This window comes from Diabrotica undecimpunctata, chromosome 5 (assembly GCF_040954645.1).
Source record: "Diabrotica undecimpunctata isolate CICGRU chromosome 5, icDiaUnde3, whole genome shotgun sequence".
In the NCBI taxonomy this organism is placed as follows: Eukaryota; Metazoa; Arthropoda; class Insecta; order Coleoptera; family Chrysomelidae; genus Diabrotica; species Diabrotica undecimpunctata.
Window position 1 is genome coordinate 25,224,900 of NC_092807.1, and position 18,688 is coordinate 25,243,587.

Genomic DNA, 18,688 nt, shown 5'->3' on the forward strand with positions numbered 1-18,688 from the left:
CTATGGGAGGCAATGTACAAATTAGAAATACAGACGGAACTCATAGAAGCTACAAAAGCTCTGTATAAATAAAATAAAGAGTCCATTAAAATGGGAACAAGAATCCTAGGAGACTTCACCACAACAAAAGGGCTCCTGCAGGGTTGTTCCACATCTCCAACCCTATTCAAAATACACTTAGAAAAAGCCTTGACTACATGGAAAAGAAAATGCGAAGGCATGGGAGTGCCGATACGGAACGAATACCTATATACGTTAAGCTTTGCAGACGATCAAGTAGTGATTGCACAAGACCAAGACGATCTCAGCTACATGATGAAGAAACTACAAGAAAAATATACGAAGGCTGGTCTAGATATTAACCTCACGAAAACAGAGTACCTATCTACAAGTGAAGAAGACATAGAAGATCTACAGATTGATGACAACGCAACAATCAAAGGAAAGGATAAATTCAAATACTTGGGGTTTATAATCACGAAAAAGGCAACAACAGAGGAAGAAATTATACAAAAATTAGGACAAACAAGAACAGCAATCCGACAACTTAACTTAGTATGGTGGGATAGACAAAGTCGTACGACTTGGACATACCCAGTTTTCTCATGAATATTTGTTTAAAAAAAAAATGAACGCCCAGTTCGTGACGAGTGCGGTTCATCCCTTACGGCAAAACATGTGCTAGTGGAAAAATGCTGAAAGTTCAATCGTCACTTATACCTTATTTTGTTTTGGGTGGCGATGTACAGCGGAAATTCTTTGCTATGGTACATTCGTTCAGCAAACTCCCAACTGTAAACAAGCGCACGTGTTGATATTCGCCCTCTCATTCGTCAAGAGGCTATTAAATATAATTTATTGCCTTAAGCCAGATGAATTCTCATTTTACAGACTTGCCAGTCTGTTTAAATCCAAATTGTATTTTTAGCGTGTTGGTTTTGAGTTAATATATTGTGTGCTATATGTTATAGTTATTGTTGAGTTATTTACTGGTCGTTTTGTTTTTTAAAGTTTAGTTTAAGTGTTTAATATTAAGTTTTATAGTGTGTAGTGAACTTTTAGTATCCAAAAACAAAGTATTTGTTAATCAAAAGTAAAAGTAGCTTGCGGTAATTACTTTAATTAAGGTAAGAGAAACCAATATTTTAATTTATTGATGTTTTGAAAAGGTTTATTTCCTTTTTGGTCCATTTATTCAAGGTTTTTGCTGTAAATATGCTGTAAAAAAACGCCTTGGATTTGCATGAAATTTGGCATATACATAGCTAAATTATCTTGCAGGTAAATATTTATGTGCTTCTTCACTTCAAGTAAATTTTAAAATAATAAAATTTTCAGGAAAAAGAAAAAGACTAATAATCTGTCACATTAGCAGTGAAGATGGATTTGTTCCAGAAGGGCTGTGGGTGTTTGAATAAAAAAAAGTGCGGAGTACCATAAAGAAATGAACGAGAAATCTTTCGAAAATTAGTTCAAAAATATACTGCTTCGATTAGAAGACAACTCCATCATCGTATTGGACAACGCGTCTTATCATTCCAGAAAATTGGAAAAAATTGCAACTACTGCTTCTAGAAAAGCTGACATCCAAGCGTGGCTGAAATAAAAAAATATAGGGTTTGAGGACTCCATGTTATAAGTGCAACTGCTGGCTATCGTTGAGGAACATAAGGGACTATATAATAAATATATCATTGATGAGATGGCAAAAAGCCAAAACAAAGTAGTGTTAAGGCTGCTCCCATATCATTGTGAGCTCAATCCGATCGAGCTCATCTGGACAGCAGTAAAAAATTATGTAGCAGCCAAAAACACTACTTTTACATTTTCAGATATGAAAAATATTTTTTATGATGCAATAATTAATATTAGTCCAACTACGTGGCAGAAATGTGTGCAACACGTTCAACAAAAAGTCAAGTCCTAAATGTGGAAGTTGGACAATATAATAGAGAACCATATCGAACCCATAATAATAAATCCAGACAAAGACAGCAGCACATGTAGCTCCTCAGACTCTAAATTTAAATGGTACGTTTTTATGCTTTGATAAACTTATGACAATGCTACTTTATTCAAAATGTTCACTTTGTTATGTATCTCTCAGTTAATGAATATTTTATTTTAGCACATTTTCCTTCAATGGAACATTAAATTTTGCTCACAATGATTAAATTTCAAGAAATTCTTACACTAATAGTTTCAAAAGTAAATCGTTTTAAAAATCATATGAAACACCACAGTACGGCCCTGTTTGGCTTTCACGTGCGTTTGTTGACAGTTGGGAATTTGGGATACCCTTTTTTAGGCCAGCGGTGACGTGCATTACAGCCGGATTTCTCGCTAGCGACAGCGACGCAAGTACTTTTTTCGGTGCGTTCATGGCTTAGGTTTAGGTTTAAGTAATACATAAATCTCCATGGCGCAAGGCCCCTCGGATCGCGAGGCCGTGGGCTGTGGCTCACGTCGCCCACGCTCTAATCCGCCTCTGTTAATTGTTAATTGTTAAGTTGACTAAATAATGGAACTTTGTTAGTTTTAATGATATGTATTTGTGGATCAGAACTTCTGCCGGTTTCACTGAATTTTTCTAACGACTATAAATGTAATAATAGTAATAAGTGTATATTTAACGATATAATAAACTTACACAAAATATTCCTGTATAGGAAATTAAGGTTAAAATAAAAGCATTATCAAAACTGTTTAAAGATTTTTTTTCGAATATAATGATTACGATTAAACTTATATCACTAATACATTCGAAGAATGTAAGACTAAATAAATTCCAGAAGCATATTTGAAATACAGAGTTTGTACTATACGCAATACAAAATATATCTCTATAGCGATGTTTAATTTTTCTTATGTTAGTAGAGGTTTTGTCGCGTTTTGCTGTAAACACTAAATTTATTTGATTATATAAGTCATTGTGCTGTTGACATACGACATTAATAAGTTCTTCTAGACAAGTAGTTAGTGAAAATAATTGAATATACATTACTACAATGTATTTCTTAAATAAAGCCCTCCTCCAATCACTGTTAAAATAAAGTAATCCTAAACAACATATTATTAATAAACTATATCGACATATTCTTCGAAATATGTTATCTTGAATGGTTGTTTTCAAAATATCAAGTTTATCAAATATTAGTTTCCAATCTTTTCTCTTAAAAATTAACGCATACATTATTGTCATTGTAAAAAATGCATATTGAAAAGAAGATATTACTACGGGAATCTGCTCTATCGAAAACTCCATGGAAGCAAAAAACGAAAAAAGCTTGATCATCTGGGCAATGTCCCATGGAATCAGAAGGAAGTTAAAAATTAATTGTATGAAATTTCCTAAACATTGATATTTAAAGCTCCACGGGAACACTCCACAGTATATACCCAATTTGTAAACAATTTTTAGATAATCGGTATCAAATTTGTTATGTTGAATATTTGTGTACATTATATAAATGTAGAGATCAGAAATGGAGACAATCTTGTTTAGAAGTAATTTTAAAAATGTATTAACATTGTATACCAATATTAAGACTGATCGATAAGCGAAGAATGTATTTCTATTGTCAATTTATTATGTAGTAAATGACATTTAATATAATAAGAGCTAGAGTATTTGTAGTTTCTTATTAAATGAAATTTTTCTTACTTATCTGATTGATTGATTGATTGAAGTTATAATAAAATTGTTTGCTGTGTTTCTATATGGACTTATTAATTTTTAATCGTCGATCTTCCTTCTATAGGTAATTTATCGATTTTATTGATAAAAAAGTATATACCTATATAAGAATATTTAACGGTTAGACTAAATTTAAATCGTTTATTGTATGAAAGTTTAAATCCAGCCTTTTTAAAGAATGTTTCAAATGCCTTACATTTGTTATCAAAACTCAAAACTAAAATATAGTAATCGAAACTTCATAGTGGCCAGTCAATGAAAGGGATAGATTGTATTGATCTCCTGATCACCTTTATAAAATCAGAGTTAATTTGCGGCAAAATACAAATTGAATACGAAAGTTGAACTCTTTACCTTTAAAATGCATCTTAAAAGACATCGAGTTTTTACCGTCGAGCTGATAAAATTTATTGAACATTGATTTTGCGCCCTTAACTGACATTCAAAATCGACAGTAGCTTCAAGCGTTGTTTGTAAGAAAACGGTTCATTCTAAACATTTTTGTTTAAAATTATCTCAGCTACATTTTTTATTTAAAACAAACATTTTTTTCACGGCGTACGGATTCTTAGTAAATCGATTTTTTTGAGTTTTAACTTCCTTACGAGGGGCTTTTTAGGGGAAAGCCCGTGAGTAAAAGTGGTATACTTTTTTGCATCTTTTTTAGGGTTCCAAAATTAATATTCTTGGTAAAATTCAGCTTGTTCGTAGACTTTTTAGGTTCATTGGCATTTTCGTCTCTGACGACTGGAGTATATTTTCCATTTTTTTTACTAATATGCTATTATTATTATCAATTATTTCTTCTCAAATTGGTTTAGCATCGGTTGAAGTTTTTATGACATTTCCCGTTTTAAAATAATTTCATATAAATACAATTATTAGTTTTAAATATCTTATTTAGTTTATATAATATTTAAATTTACTATCAAATGATATTTATTTATATTTTATTATTAACTTAATGTAATTAAAAAAATAATTAAAATCCTTTGTAAAAGGTATATATTTAAAAACCCAAACGGGCTGTGTTAGACAGAACGTTTTCGGAATACATCATTCCATCATCGGTGTCTAGAAGTACATGAATTTAGCTACTAAATATATGGGTAAAAACCCGTTAACAAATAATTAGTTACATTTGTTCGACATTATATCTTATAAATACTTAGGATGTTAAAGTTACCGTTGGATTAGGTAACATGGCGACATATGACTCCACGTTGAAGTTGCAAGTCCTGAGACGGTGTGTCTACGAGGACTTTATGGAAGCAACTTCCATACGACGACGAGTTGCTTCCATAAAGTCCTCGTAGACACACCGTCTCAGGACTTGCAACTTCAACGTGGAGTCGTATGTCGCCATGTTACCTAATCCAACGGTAACTTTAACATCCTAAGTATTTATAACATATAATGTCAAACAAATGTAACTAATTATTTGTTAACGGGTTTTTACCCATATATTTAGTGGCTACATTCATGTACTTCTAGACACCGATGATGGAATGATGTATTCCGAAAACGTTCTGTCTAACACAGCCCGTTTGGGTTTTTAAATATATACCTTTTACAAAGGATTTTAATTAATTTTTTAATATATGGTATACAGCCAAATACAGGAACGTAGATTCCTTGTGGATTTTAATGTAATTACTACTTTTAGTGGGAATAAGCCACAATGTAAGTTTAAAATAAGTTTATTTTTGTCATTTCGAATTCCACTTTGGACATCGTTCTCAAAATACAAAATATTGATAAATTAAACAAATTTTAAATCCGTAAACTAATTTTTCGAAACCAAATTCAGATTTATGCTTTAATCTGTGCCTTCTAAGAATTGCAAGGCAAAACAGACGTCGATAAAGATGTTATTAGAGATATAGGGAATCTAAAATTGCATTCCACAACATATCTCCTCAACTATGCAAAAATCTTTAGCGAATCTTAACTTCGTTTTCCTTTTACAAATTTTCTTTTTTTTTTATTACATGGTGAAAAATTCTTTTAATAATTTAATTTTATCTGACTAATTCATATTGACAATTCAGACATACAGTATACATTTTAAAGTAGACGACTTTAAAATGATATTGATAATATTGCAGTACTCACCATAATTTATCTCTATTAGTTACATTGCTATTATGGTATATTCAGTGCAATGATAATCACGAATACTTGAACGCACTAATCTGCGAAGGTAAATGTGGTTCCACATTAGGACCGTACAGATAACAAAGACAAAGGAGATCGTCTTAAATAATTGTGCCAAGAACATATTTTTGTATAGTACTATATATACATATATATATATATATATATATATATATATATATATATATATATATATATGTATATATATATATATATATATATATATATATATATATATATGTATATATATATATATATATATATGTATATATATATATATAATATATATAATAATATATATATATATATATATATATATATATATATATATATATATATATATTAAATGGCCAAATATATGGCCTAGGAGGACAAATTTGTTGAACTTCCCGTGCTAGAATCGGTATCAATAAAGAGTTATGATCATTTCGGCCTATCCCATAATAATTTAATAAAGCGATAGCGGCTTTCGCTAAAAGATTTTATCTTTTACACATTTCGCAAAGCGCAAAGGATACAGAAAACGATATTATCATATCGTTTTCGTTCACGGCCGCCAAAGCAGATGGCGCCTTTGTAAGCTAACTACTGTTGTAGTGAAGTTTTGGGAGACATTCGTTGGACTTTCCGAGTTTGAATTTGTATCAGCCCAAGTGTTTGATGAGGCTGGGATAGGCCGAAATGATCATAACACTTTATTGATACCGATTCGAGCACGGGAAGTTCAACGAATTTGTCCTCCTAGGCCATATATTTAGCCATTTAATTTAATAAAGCGATAGCGGCTTTCGCTAAAAGATTTTATCTTTTACATATATATATATATATATATATATATATATATATATATATATATATATATATATATATATATATACAAGAAATACTGGATATTATTGACTGTCGATATAAACAAACAACACAGTTTATTAGGGCTGCAGTCAGTAGGTTTGGCCGGGATGTTATAGAAAGAAACACTCTTTTGACTTTTGGTCGAGCTTTCGGAATTCTTTTATTCCTTCTTCAAGACATTGTAATTAGAAGAAAGTGTAAATATTTACAACATATCTCAAATTGTCATTACAACTTACTAGTCGTTGAGATTATTTTTCTAAAGCTACGACACTCAACATTAAAAACACACATAAAATATAACATTTAAAATAATGGACAATTGTTGTTTGTATATATATATATATATATATATATATATATATATATATATATGTATATATATATATATATATATATATATATATATATATATATATATATATATATAGGACTATACACTATATACTACAGGTTCTGTATTATGTTTCTAAGGACTCATTACTATTCAGCTCAGCGGGGTGCTATAGTTCCAGGTGTGGAATTCAATACACAAGGAATCTACAGTACATTCAACCAACTTACACTTCTAAACGATTAACGAAATTCGCAGAAAACCTTTCGTTGTAGTAAAAGGCACAGTAAACTGCACTGGTGTTCTCCATAATGTTTAACACTTTGCTAAATTTTAGGTATAAAATAAATATATGTGTCATTAACCCGTTGTTCATAGTTTTGCATATTTTGTTACATTTTTTTAATAAATAGTATTCTTGCATAATGTTATTTAACGTAAAATTCTTTCAACTACTTGTTTAATAATATTTTTCGAAACATATACTACCGTGCTAAGGATAATTTATATTCAAAGTAGATAAACAAAGTACTAAAATATCACTTTTAATTTTTGATAAAAAATACTTCGGAGTAAACTAGAACATTTTGTCAATTTAAATAGTAGTGGTTAGATTGACCATATGTCGATTAGAGTGTATCGGTTTTGAGACGTCTGCGATTACGGGTTAAAGTTAGGGTTTTAATAAATATATTAACCTTTTTATTTTCAAATGAAAGTACTTGCACTAAAAATAAAATAATTGTGGGAAACAATTTAATTTTTTTATGTACGATTACTAAACTTTTTATCAAACATAATTAAATTACAATCGGTATTTCTAATGGTCATTAGGCTAATTTGCTCTATGTGTTTAGGATCTTTGTAAGCGGTTATATTATATTTTACCTCTCAAGCACAACAGTTACAAAGTTTCTGTCATATTTAAACTTAGTATATTGTAATTCAAACGTGTAGTTTCAAGTGAATATTATGTTTGGACGGAAGTTGGATATTGATGAATTAATTGCAAGTATGCATAAATACTTTACCATGGAAAGAGACAATGGTGGACCGTTAAAGTCATTATTATGTATAAATCAACGTGTTTGTGACGGACTCGGGATAAGTGAAAGTAAGCTAAAAACTCTAATGAAGATTGTCAGAGATTCTCAAGAAGATCTTACTGTGACTGAGTATCACGAAGACAAGAAAACAACTTGTAAACATTCTAGGAGCATTGACTTACCTGATGGAGAAAAATTTTAAATTCGCAATATTTTGTATCGAATGCGTGAAAACATGTCAGTTTAGATACTTTACTGGCCAAAATAAAAGAAAGACAAGTTTCTGAAATTAAGAGGACTAGCCTTTGGAAAGTGTTGAGAGATTTAGGATTTAAATTCAAAAAAGAAAATAATATGTTACTTTTATGCGAAAGGTGTAGTGTGGCAAAAGACTCATCATTCTTCATGCAGGAGGGAGAGAAGGCTTTATAGAAAACGCAGATTTGATTTTATCTTCAAAATCAAAATCTGCTGATTACCATGAAAACATGAATACAGATATGTTTGTTAAATAGCTTAAGGACAAACTGTTACCTAATCTGAGTAAACCATCAGTTATACTTTTAGATAATACACCTTACCATTTGGAAATTTTGGAGAAACAACCAAAACAGTCGTGGAATGTACCGAGCATAAAAAATTGGTTAGTTAAAAATAATATTAATTTTCCGGAATACGCCTTCAAATTAGAGTTACTGGAAATTTCGAAACGTAATGAAAAACCAACAGTTTATATAGTTGACCAAATTGTATCAAGTTATGAACATCAAGTACTATGGTTACCGCCTTATCACTGCCAGTTTAATCCCATCGAACACATCTGGGGTATATGTAAAGCGTATTATGATAATCACGTTGGATGCAGTGGATACAGTGACGATGCAGTTAGGCAAATGTGGCAAGAAGCTCTTAAAACTGCAACACCAGAAATATGGGCCAAAACTGTAAATAAATGTGAAAAATTAATAGAAGAGTAGTGGATCTGGGAAAATAAAATAAGTGAAATTATTCCAGTGATTACAGATTTACATAATGATAGCGGTAGTGAATATAGTGACGATGATGACGATTTATAAATTTAAATAATCAATAAGTACATTATTATAATGTTATTTACAAAATAATTGTACAGCAGGTTAACCATTATATTTATACATTCATTATTAGCCAAATAAACAATAATATATAAAACTCCATTTGAATTCTTACTCCTCATTTTATACAAGCTAACTCGAACTGATAATACAGGCAAAAATATTCTAAACAAAGTAAGTAATTATAAAGATTATGGAGAACTCCAGTGCAGTTTACCGTGCCTTTTACTACAACGAAAGGCTTTCTGCGAATTCCATTAATCGTTTAGAGGTGTAAGTTGGTTGAATGTACTGTACCTGTTTTATGAAATGATCCTTTGTTTATGTAATTTCACATCTCGAACAAAAGTATCCTTTTGAGCTGAATATTCATGAGTCCCTTAGAAAGATGTAGTACTAAACTAATACTTTTTATACACCATTTTTTAGAATGATATTAAAAAGTTAATTATCAAATTCATTAGACTAATTTAAAGACAGATACTTGTGTCCATTGTACACAGATCAATGAATAATATGCTTTTATGATATAGATGTAGATTTGATTGTACAAATACTTACGCTACCGATTCCGGCATATATAATTGATCGGAAAAGAAGATTATGAGCTGAACTATTCGAGGCATCATTTTGCAATATAGGGGACAAGATTTTACTTAAATCGCTCATGTACTCGAAAAATGTAAGATTCACTAAATTGAAAAAGCTCATTTGAAATAGTGAGTTTGTACTATCTGCAATAAAAAATATTTCTCTGTACTGATGTTTAATTCTTTTTATATTAATATAAAAGTCCACCTGTTTTTCTGTAAATGATAATTTCATTTGATTACATAAGTGGATTTGCCTTTGATATATGATATTGATAAGTTCTTGAAAACACGCCGTTGTTGAGATTAATTGGATATATGCTATTAAGAAATACATATTTTTTAAAAATGCCATCACACTTTCATATTCAGATATACCTTGTATGCAAAATATACCTAAACAACATATTGATAATAAAATATTTCGAAATGTTCTATGAAAATCTGTTTCTTGAAGGATTGTTTTTGAAATATTAAGTTTATCAAATATTATTTTCCAATCTTTGTTTTTAAATACTAACACATACATTGTGGTTATAGTAAAATGTGCATATTGTCCGCAAGATATTATTGTTAGAACTACATCCATAAATGCTTCTGTAGAAGTAAAATAGGACGTAATATTAATGGTGACAACAATATTCCATGGAAATAGAAGGAAGTTAAACAGTAACTGTATTAAATATACCAAACATTGACGATCAAATACCCAGGGAAGTACTCCACAACACACACTAATTTTATACATTATTTTTAAGTAATAAGTATCGAATTTGACACGTTCTATATTTGTGTACATAGTACTTAGTGTAGGTACTTTAAAAATTTAATAAGAATGTTAAGATGCTAAACAGTAAACGATAGACAATGTAGTTATTAATATTCTAGAATTAATAGAAGTAGAATTCCTATCGTATGTTATATAGTAAATAACATTTATTGATTTTAATTTTCTTTAGGTATGGTTTGGAAAATAATTAATAATAGTTAAATATTTTATGCGATGATTAATTAGATGTGCTTTGTACGTGACTAAACGATAAAACATTAATAATAAAAAGTCATTTTAATGATAAAGGCATATATTAATCGACAGACAGAAAAAAATTTCGGTTTCTAAATTCCAGATGCTGATTTATTCTTGATGATAATTTCAAACTTCTTGTTAGATTCCTACTTCAATGAACCCTTTCAGTACCGCTTTTTTCAGCGGTCTAAAATGCACTTAAAACAGTTCATATAAAACTATTTGGAGATTAAAAAAAATATAACATATATATATATATATATATATATATATATATATATATATATATATATATATATATATGTTCATGAAAATGGTGTTGCTATAATTCTTGAGGAACGACTTGAAAATCTGGTTGACAAATTTGTTCCTCTTTCAGAGCGAATAATGATGATAACTATTAAAAGTAAGATTAATATAAACTTAATACAAGTATACGCTCCTACAAGTAACAGTACAGACAACGAAATTAATGAATTTTATCATGTATTAAAGCAAGCACTAAATAACACAAAAACACGAAATTTGTGTAATAATGGGAGACTTCAACGCTAAAGTAGGAGAAGACATAACTCCCGGAGTTACTGGAGGATTCGGTCTTGGGGAAAGAAACGAAAGAGGTGATAGATTGGTAGAGTTCTGCCAAGAGGAAAACTTTGTTATCACCAACACATGTTTTAAACAACCAAAAAGACGTCTCTATACATGGATATCACCGAGAGATGGCCATGGTAGTGTAATGCGTAACCAAATAGATTATATCATGATTAACAATAGATTTCGAAATGTACTAAGACATATCCAAGTGCCGACGCAGCCACCGATCACAATTTACTGGCATCTAGAATCAACCTAAAATTAAAGACAATCAAAAAGCCTTCCATTACAAAGAAATACGATAGACAAAAACTAAAAGAAGAAGAATTTAAACATCACTTTGAACAGACAATGAACGAAAAAATTCGAGACAACATCACACAAGTATACAATGTACCAACAGTCGAAGAAAGATGGGATAACATAAAGAATGGTATCATCGATACAGCAACGCAAAGTGGAACTGTCACCCATTATAAAAAGCAAGCATGGATGACAGATGAAATAATCGAAATGATTGACGAAAGAAGACAGCTTAAAAATAGAAATAATCAGAGTATAAACGAAAGCATAATCTGATTCGAAGAAAAATCAGGGAAGCCAAAGAGTTATGGATGCAAGCAAAATGTGAGGAACTAGAAGAATTGCAACGAAAACATGACGAATTTAACACACATAAGAAAATAAAAGAACTTACAGTACACAAAAGAAATACACCCATAACATTAACGAATACTGAAGGTCATGCACTATCCCTAGAAGACGAAGTAATGGAGGAATGGGAAAACTACATTAAAGCATTATTTAAGGATGATCGAGGATCACTACCTAACTTAAGTGCAAATACAGGACCATCAATCTTAAAAGCTGAAGTGGAAAAAGCCATACACCAAGCCTGTAACACTGCCGTGCTACAATAATATTACAAGGCCAGAATCGCTCGTTGTCGAAGAGAATAGGGCGGGGTTATAGAAACTATATCGTATTTTAAATTCAAGCACAATTAGATAATATGAAATTATAATTTATTATTGGACGCCACCCCTGGTTTATCCTCGAAGGGGAAGAGCAAAAAAATTAAGATTTATTGAAAGTTTACAAGAAAACTATTCTTTATTATTTCTTAGTATTGAACAAAAAGAAAACATTAAAAGTTACGTTATCCCAAAGGGATTCCAAAATATTATTTTATGTTAACATTATCATAAACAAAAAATCTTTGTATCGTATTAAATTAAGAATTGGTTATAAGGAAAATGAATGTATATATATATATATATATTAACCCCAAATTTCGAAATTTGTTTACATTGAAAATAATATAGTTATTTATCAACTAGGAACAATGAAGAAAATAAACCTTTAAATTAAATTAGAACACTTCACTATATTTTAATTTTTTTGAGTTCATAATCATTTCTGTTGTCTTGAAAGTAGGTATAATAAAAATTGGTACAACCTTAATCTGCTCTGTTTCTCTTCTTATTTAATCAGTCACCAAATAAACCATTGATTCAGCTACATACTATATCAAATCACCACCATCCTAGATAAGAGGGGTTAGGTATTCCATAAAAAGATACTGCTACTGGGCCATGATCTGGAATAACTCCATAGCAATACTATCTTGCGACGAGTATTAGAAATATAATATCAGCATTATAGCCTCTCCAATAAGGGTCTAAAAAAATAAATATCTATCTAAAATATGGACAAGAAAGGGATTTATTAGCTTACCTCTGAATTGAGACCCACTTTGGAAACACGTCTTAACGGTTGGACGGTCTTAACAGAAAAGAGCGAAGCGCTATCATGGCGCCTGAATCTGGAAATTGGGCGTGAGTGACAAGTTGAAAAATATGCTCATCTACCGGATATATTTGGGAATTACAGAAGAATCCTTGAGTCGGCTACAGGTAGGTACTTGACAGATAGATGGGGCTATTAGTTTTATTAAAAAAAAATATAATCGAAATATATAATGAGTTTCTTTTAAATCTTTTGAAACGGTTACACAGCCCTCCCCACGATTTCAACTGGGTACCAGCGTGGAATCGGACTAGGCATGGTGGCACACCATACTAACCTTTTCAAAAGTGGGAATAGATATACGGAGAGGTAAGACAAATAGAATGGACAAATATAGCTACAATCTGGACTCACAGAATCCTTCTTTCACAACTCACGTGGGAACAACTCAAAGATTTCAGAACAAAGCGAAACAGAACGCATAGAAATGACTCAACTATAAAAATGTAAACAAAAAAAAATAATTGCATTCTCACTCTCAAAATGCATAGGGTATTTCACCTATAACCAATATCATAAACAAAGCGGAATAAAACAAAACATATCTACAAATCATTATTTGAGACCAAATGCTCGCATTCAATCGAAACAATATAATTAAGATATTATTATTTGAAATTTCATAAGTAATATAAAGCAAAACATATTAGTGTTGTCACCAAGATACAAAACAGATAATTTACTGCGTAGTCGTTATGAGACCTAACACAATAAAACACAAAAAAAAAATAATGTTATCGTTTGATCGGAAGCGTAGAGTCTTTCATCTATGACTTAATCCACGAATAACATAAGAATAATAATACAATCGTATCATTAACGCCATAAGATACAAAATACAAATGTGTCATCGTTTGTTCGGAAGCATAGAGTCTTTCATCTATGACTTAATCCACGAATAACATAAGGTAATAACGCAGCGCGTCATTATAGACACATTTAGAAATACACAAATAAAAGGAAAGAGTTACTAATAGTTCAAAATTGGGTACATTAAAGTTCTACAAAGACAAGCCTTAATAAGTTTACAGGGAAAGGTAGACATCAGAATTTCTGTAAGACACATCTATATTTAGAAACAAAAAAAGGCTGATGTTTAGTTATTAGTATGACAACTAGAATTTGTGATAACTAACGTGTATCATCCGCCTATAATAGGGACAACATCGGTAGGTCAACTTCGGGTAGGGTTAACTTCGGGTAGGGTCTAAATAATTCTAGATTACATAACTAAACAAGTATTGGAGAACTAAAAAAGTTTCCTGACGCGGGAGGCTGTTATTCTAGATTTATTACTGAAATAAAATTATGAATGGCTTATCATTCCGACGAGTCAACTAGCGGGAATCCGCTTACTTCATCCCTAGCCTTCCTCAGTGTCTGGCCATTCAGAATATAGGATGTTAGACAGCAATAATCTTTTCAAACATTATTTTGGGGGGTTTCGAATAGAGAGTCGAAATTCGAAGATCTCCACACTAAGAGTAAAACTTAGGCAAATGAACAGATACTATAATGAACTATCATTGGTAACTAGACAGAGGAATCTTGATATCTTTGGTATAGATACCAAAAAAAAATTACTTGGATTTATAAGTCCGTAAAATAAGATAAACTGAATTTTGTATCCACTTGAAGACAACTAAAGGTATGTACAATTTATTGTAATATAAACTAACATAAGCATAAAAATATCACATTCTACCAAGGCATTCTAAAAATAAAATGAGATTAAATTTTGCAAACACCCTTAAAATCAATATAGGTTCTTGGTCGGGGTAGCACAAACTCAAGATCTCGATCAATACAAACTAGAGAGAGAATAATACCGAAGTAGAATAAGATAAGATAAAAATAAAATTTATGTCGAAAAGAAATACGACATATATACATATATATATAGACATATTGAACACAATAAATGATCAATATTATAATAATAAAAAGTAAAACAGTTCAACGAACTGGGGTGCGAGCCAAACTGAGTTGCTCTGGAGATCGACGTGCGGAGTCTCCTACACTACTTCCAGAGGCTCGTCTCTTTGCGACAACATCTGAGATACACAAAATTATTAATTGGAATAGGGATAGGTCCACTAATCCACTTGACTATAGCAGGATGCTCCCTGACTAATAGTCAACACCACCGACATAAAACAAGGGTTGTCGAGACAGCTCAAAAAAAAATTGAAACGTGTCAACTTCCTGAAGGGAAAGAAGCACTAAGGGACAGATTTGCCGAAGCAAAGTGGTATTCAATGTACTAAGTACTAGGGTATCAGTGCTGTACTGACCCCACGCCAAAAAAATTTGGAAAGGAAACGAATCCTCTCCAGGATAAAGTTCGCGTTAGCGCAACTCTTCCTGTACACGGGCCACGGAGGGGTTGAATAGTCGCTGGAGAAGGTAGCAAAGATTAAGTACGCAAAGGCGTAAAGGGAATCAACTAAAAAATTAAAAATTAAGAATGGACTGAACATTTTAGAAGAAAGGTATTAAAATTTTAAGAAAACCGATTTATTCGGTTTCAGACAAATCTGAATTATCCGACGAAATACTGACAGGTTGATAAGCTTTTAGGTCTTTTATATGCCAATTTCCGGCATTTGATCCATCTGGATTTCTAAGAACATATACTAAAGGAGATAACTTCTTAATAACCGTACACAAAATATATTTAGGAGCCAATTTTGCCATAAAATGTTTTGGAGCGCTAGATAGGACCATGTTTTTCCTCCAAACTTGGTCACCGACATTAAACTGTACGTCGCGTTTACGCAAATTATAAGTTTTGGCATTTCGCTCATATGCACGAGATAAATTCCTACGCACTACTGAAAAAACTTCAGTTAAACCTTTGACTTCCGAGGCATAACTATTACGATCACCCGGTAGGATTTCAATATCAGCAGGATCATTGGGTACTTGACCATAATAATTTCCAGATAACGGTACATGTCTAGCAAAATTCAGAAATGCAGGAGTATATTGAGTTACTTCATGTTTAGCGGTATTAATGGCTTGACGAATTTCATGAATATGTTTATCCCAATCACGATGGTTATCAATATAACTTCGAATCGCGGTACCAATAGTACGATTATTTCGTTCGACAAAATTTACCTGTGGTGAATAAACAGCAGAAAATTTCCAAGCAAGGAAACTTCCAGAAGGACAAAAGAAGAAAATAAATCCAAACCGTTAATACATAATCTTGGAGAAGAAGAAAGAAAATGGATATATGGCATACAAGCCACAATCGCTACACAAACAGTTCAGTTTCAAACTGTTGTTTCCAAAAGAAACAAAAAAAAAATAGTAAGAGTCTTCCACGAAACAAAAACTTACGATAAGACTTAAAAGGAACGGAAGAATCATTACAATCTTCCAAAGAAATAGAAAAATATTACAGTCCATCGTCAATAATAAAAAATCGTGATGTTGGATGTAACACACCACAACAATAAAAAAAGTTGAACAGTAAAACATTTTTGACACCTAATTGAATTCAATATGGTCGTCATACAAATCACAAAGAAATGTTTACCATTCTTTAGCAGAACTCCAATAGAGTCAAAATAATATAAACTTTTAATTCTCAGTGGGTCATTTACGGTAGCACCAGAACTATTTCAATTGTTAAACAAACGTGGTCTTAACGTCGACATAAAGATAAAAGATAAATTCACAATAGGTGGCAGCGGGTTGTTTCACCTCTGTATATACAAAGAGTCACAATAGACAACAGCAAACTACTTCAACCTCACTTGTACCGTATCATGAACACAAGATAATAAATAAAAGCTTTTAAGCCTTAGCCAAAAGTCTCAAAGCAAAAAGATATATGTGGTCTAATAAACTATTAGAAGACCGCAAAAATGTCAACGACAAAAAAAGAAAGCTGCTGCTTATACAACAGTCTGACATCACACAAATAACTCAAGATACAATAATACAGGTCACGTGCCTGTACGTCCTACAGGACATCTCGAGAAAAAAAAGGTAAAACCACAAATAACAATAAATTCCAGTACCAAAAACATACTTCTACTACATCTGACCACACAAAGACATAAAATTAACATAACAGAAGGAGAGTAACAATATTTCCGCTCTATATTCTCAACAAAGACGCCTTAGGCAGAGAAAAACGAAGTCATATCATTACTTCCTTATACTTTTAAAACAAAAGAACCATGGACTGTAAATTATAGAAAGCATTTTCCTTTTCAGGAAATAAAATTTTCTTTTCAAAGTACGAAAAAGTTAAACATGGAAAAATAAATTTTTAAAATAAACGAAAGACAAATTAAAAAGAAAATTTAACAGATAACAGACTAAAAAAACATATTAAAAACATCCTAAAATCAAAGAACTCAACTTCAAATCCTCGAAAAAAGAATATTTCGCGTAAGTATTCTACACGAATCCAGATAACATATTTTAAAATAAGGTAGGTCGGGACAGCCTGTATATAGATATAATTCCCAACTGTTTGCCGTAAATAGAAACCATGAATCAAGGTCAAGAAATAAAATTCACTTAATTGATTTTTCAAATAACGAACACTAAGAGCCATTTCGTTTATTTAAAATAAACACATTGAGGAATATAATTATTATGGTTCTATCAACAAATAAGACTGAACTGCAAAGAAAGCCATCGTTTAGATACGAATTAATTTATGGACATAAACAAAATTTCTCTAACATGGAATGTTTATTCTAGACGAGTCTGGGAATACACCGAATTAAGAATACCGACAAAAAGAAATTCGAATGTAAACAGTAAATTATTACATCATTCCAAATACGTTTTAAGTGTTTCACAAAATTAAAAATAAGACGAGAATATTTCTACGCAATTTTACGAAGATTAAATTAAAGGAAAACGAAAATCGTACCAGTTAAACTGATTAAACAAAAATTGGGTAAAAGCAAATACACAAACAACTTGAGTCTAAAATACGAAATGTAAACAGAAATCATAAACATATTACGGTGTTTTTATAATGAAGATACACGCTCCACGATTGGCGCGCCATTTATGTAACACTTGCCGTGCTACAATAATATTACAAGGCCAGAATCGCTCGTTGTCGAAGAGAATAGGGCGGGGTTATAGAAACTATATCGTATTTTAAATTCAAGCACAATTAGATAATATGAAATTATAATTTATTATTGGACGCCACCCCTGGTTTATCCTCGAAGGGGAAGAGCAAAAAAATTAAGATTTATTGAAAGTTTACAAGAAAACTATTCTTTATTATTTCTTAGTATTGAACAAAAAGAAAACATTAAAAGTTACGTTATCCCAAAGGGATTCCAAAATATTATTTTATGTTAACATTATCATAAACAAAAAATCTTTGTATCGTATTAAATTAAGAATTGGTTATAAGGAAAATGAATGTATATATATATATTAACCCCAAATTTCGAAATTTGTTTACATTGAAAATAATATAGTTATTTATCAACTA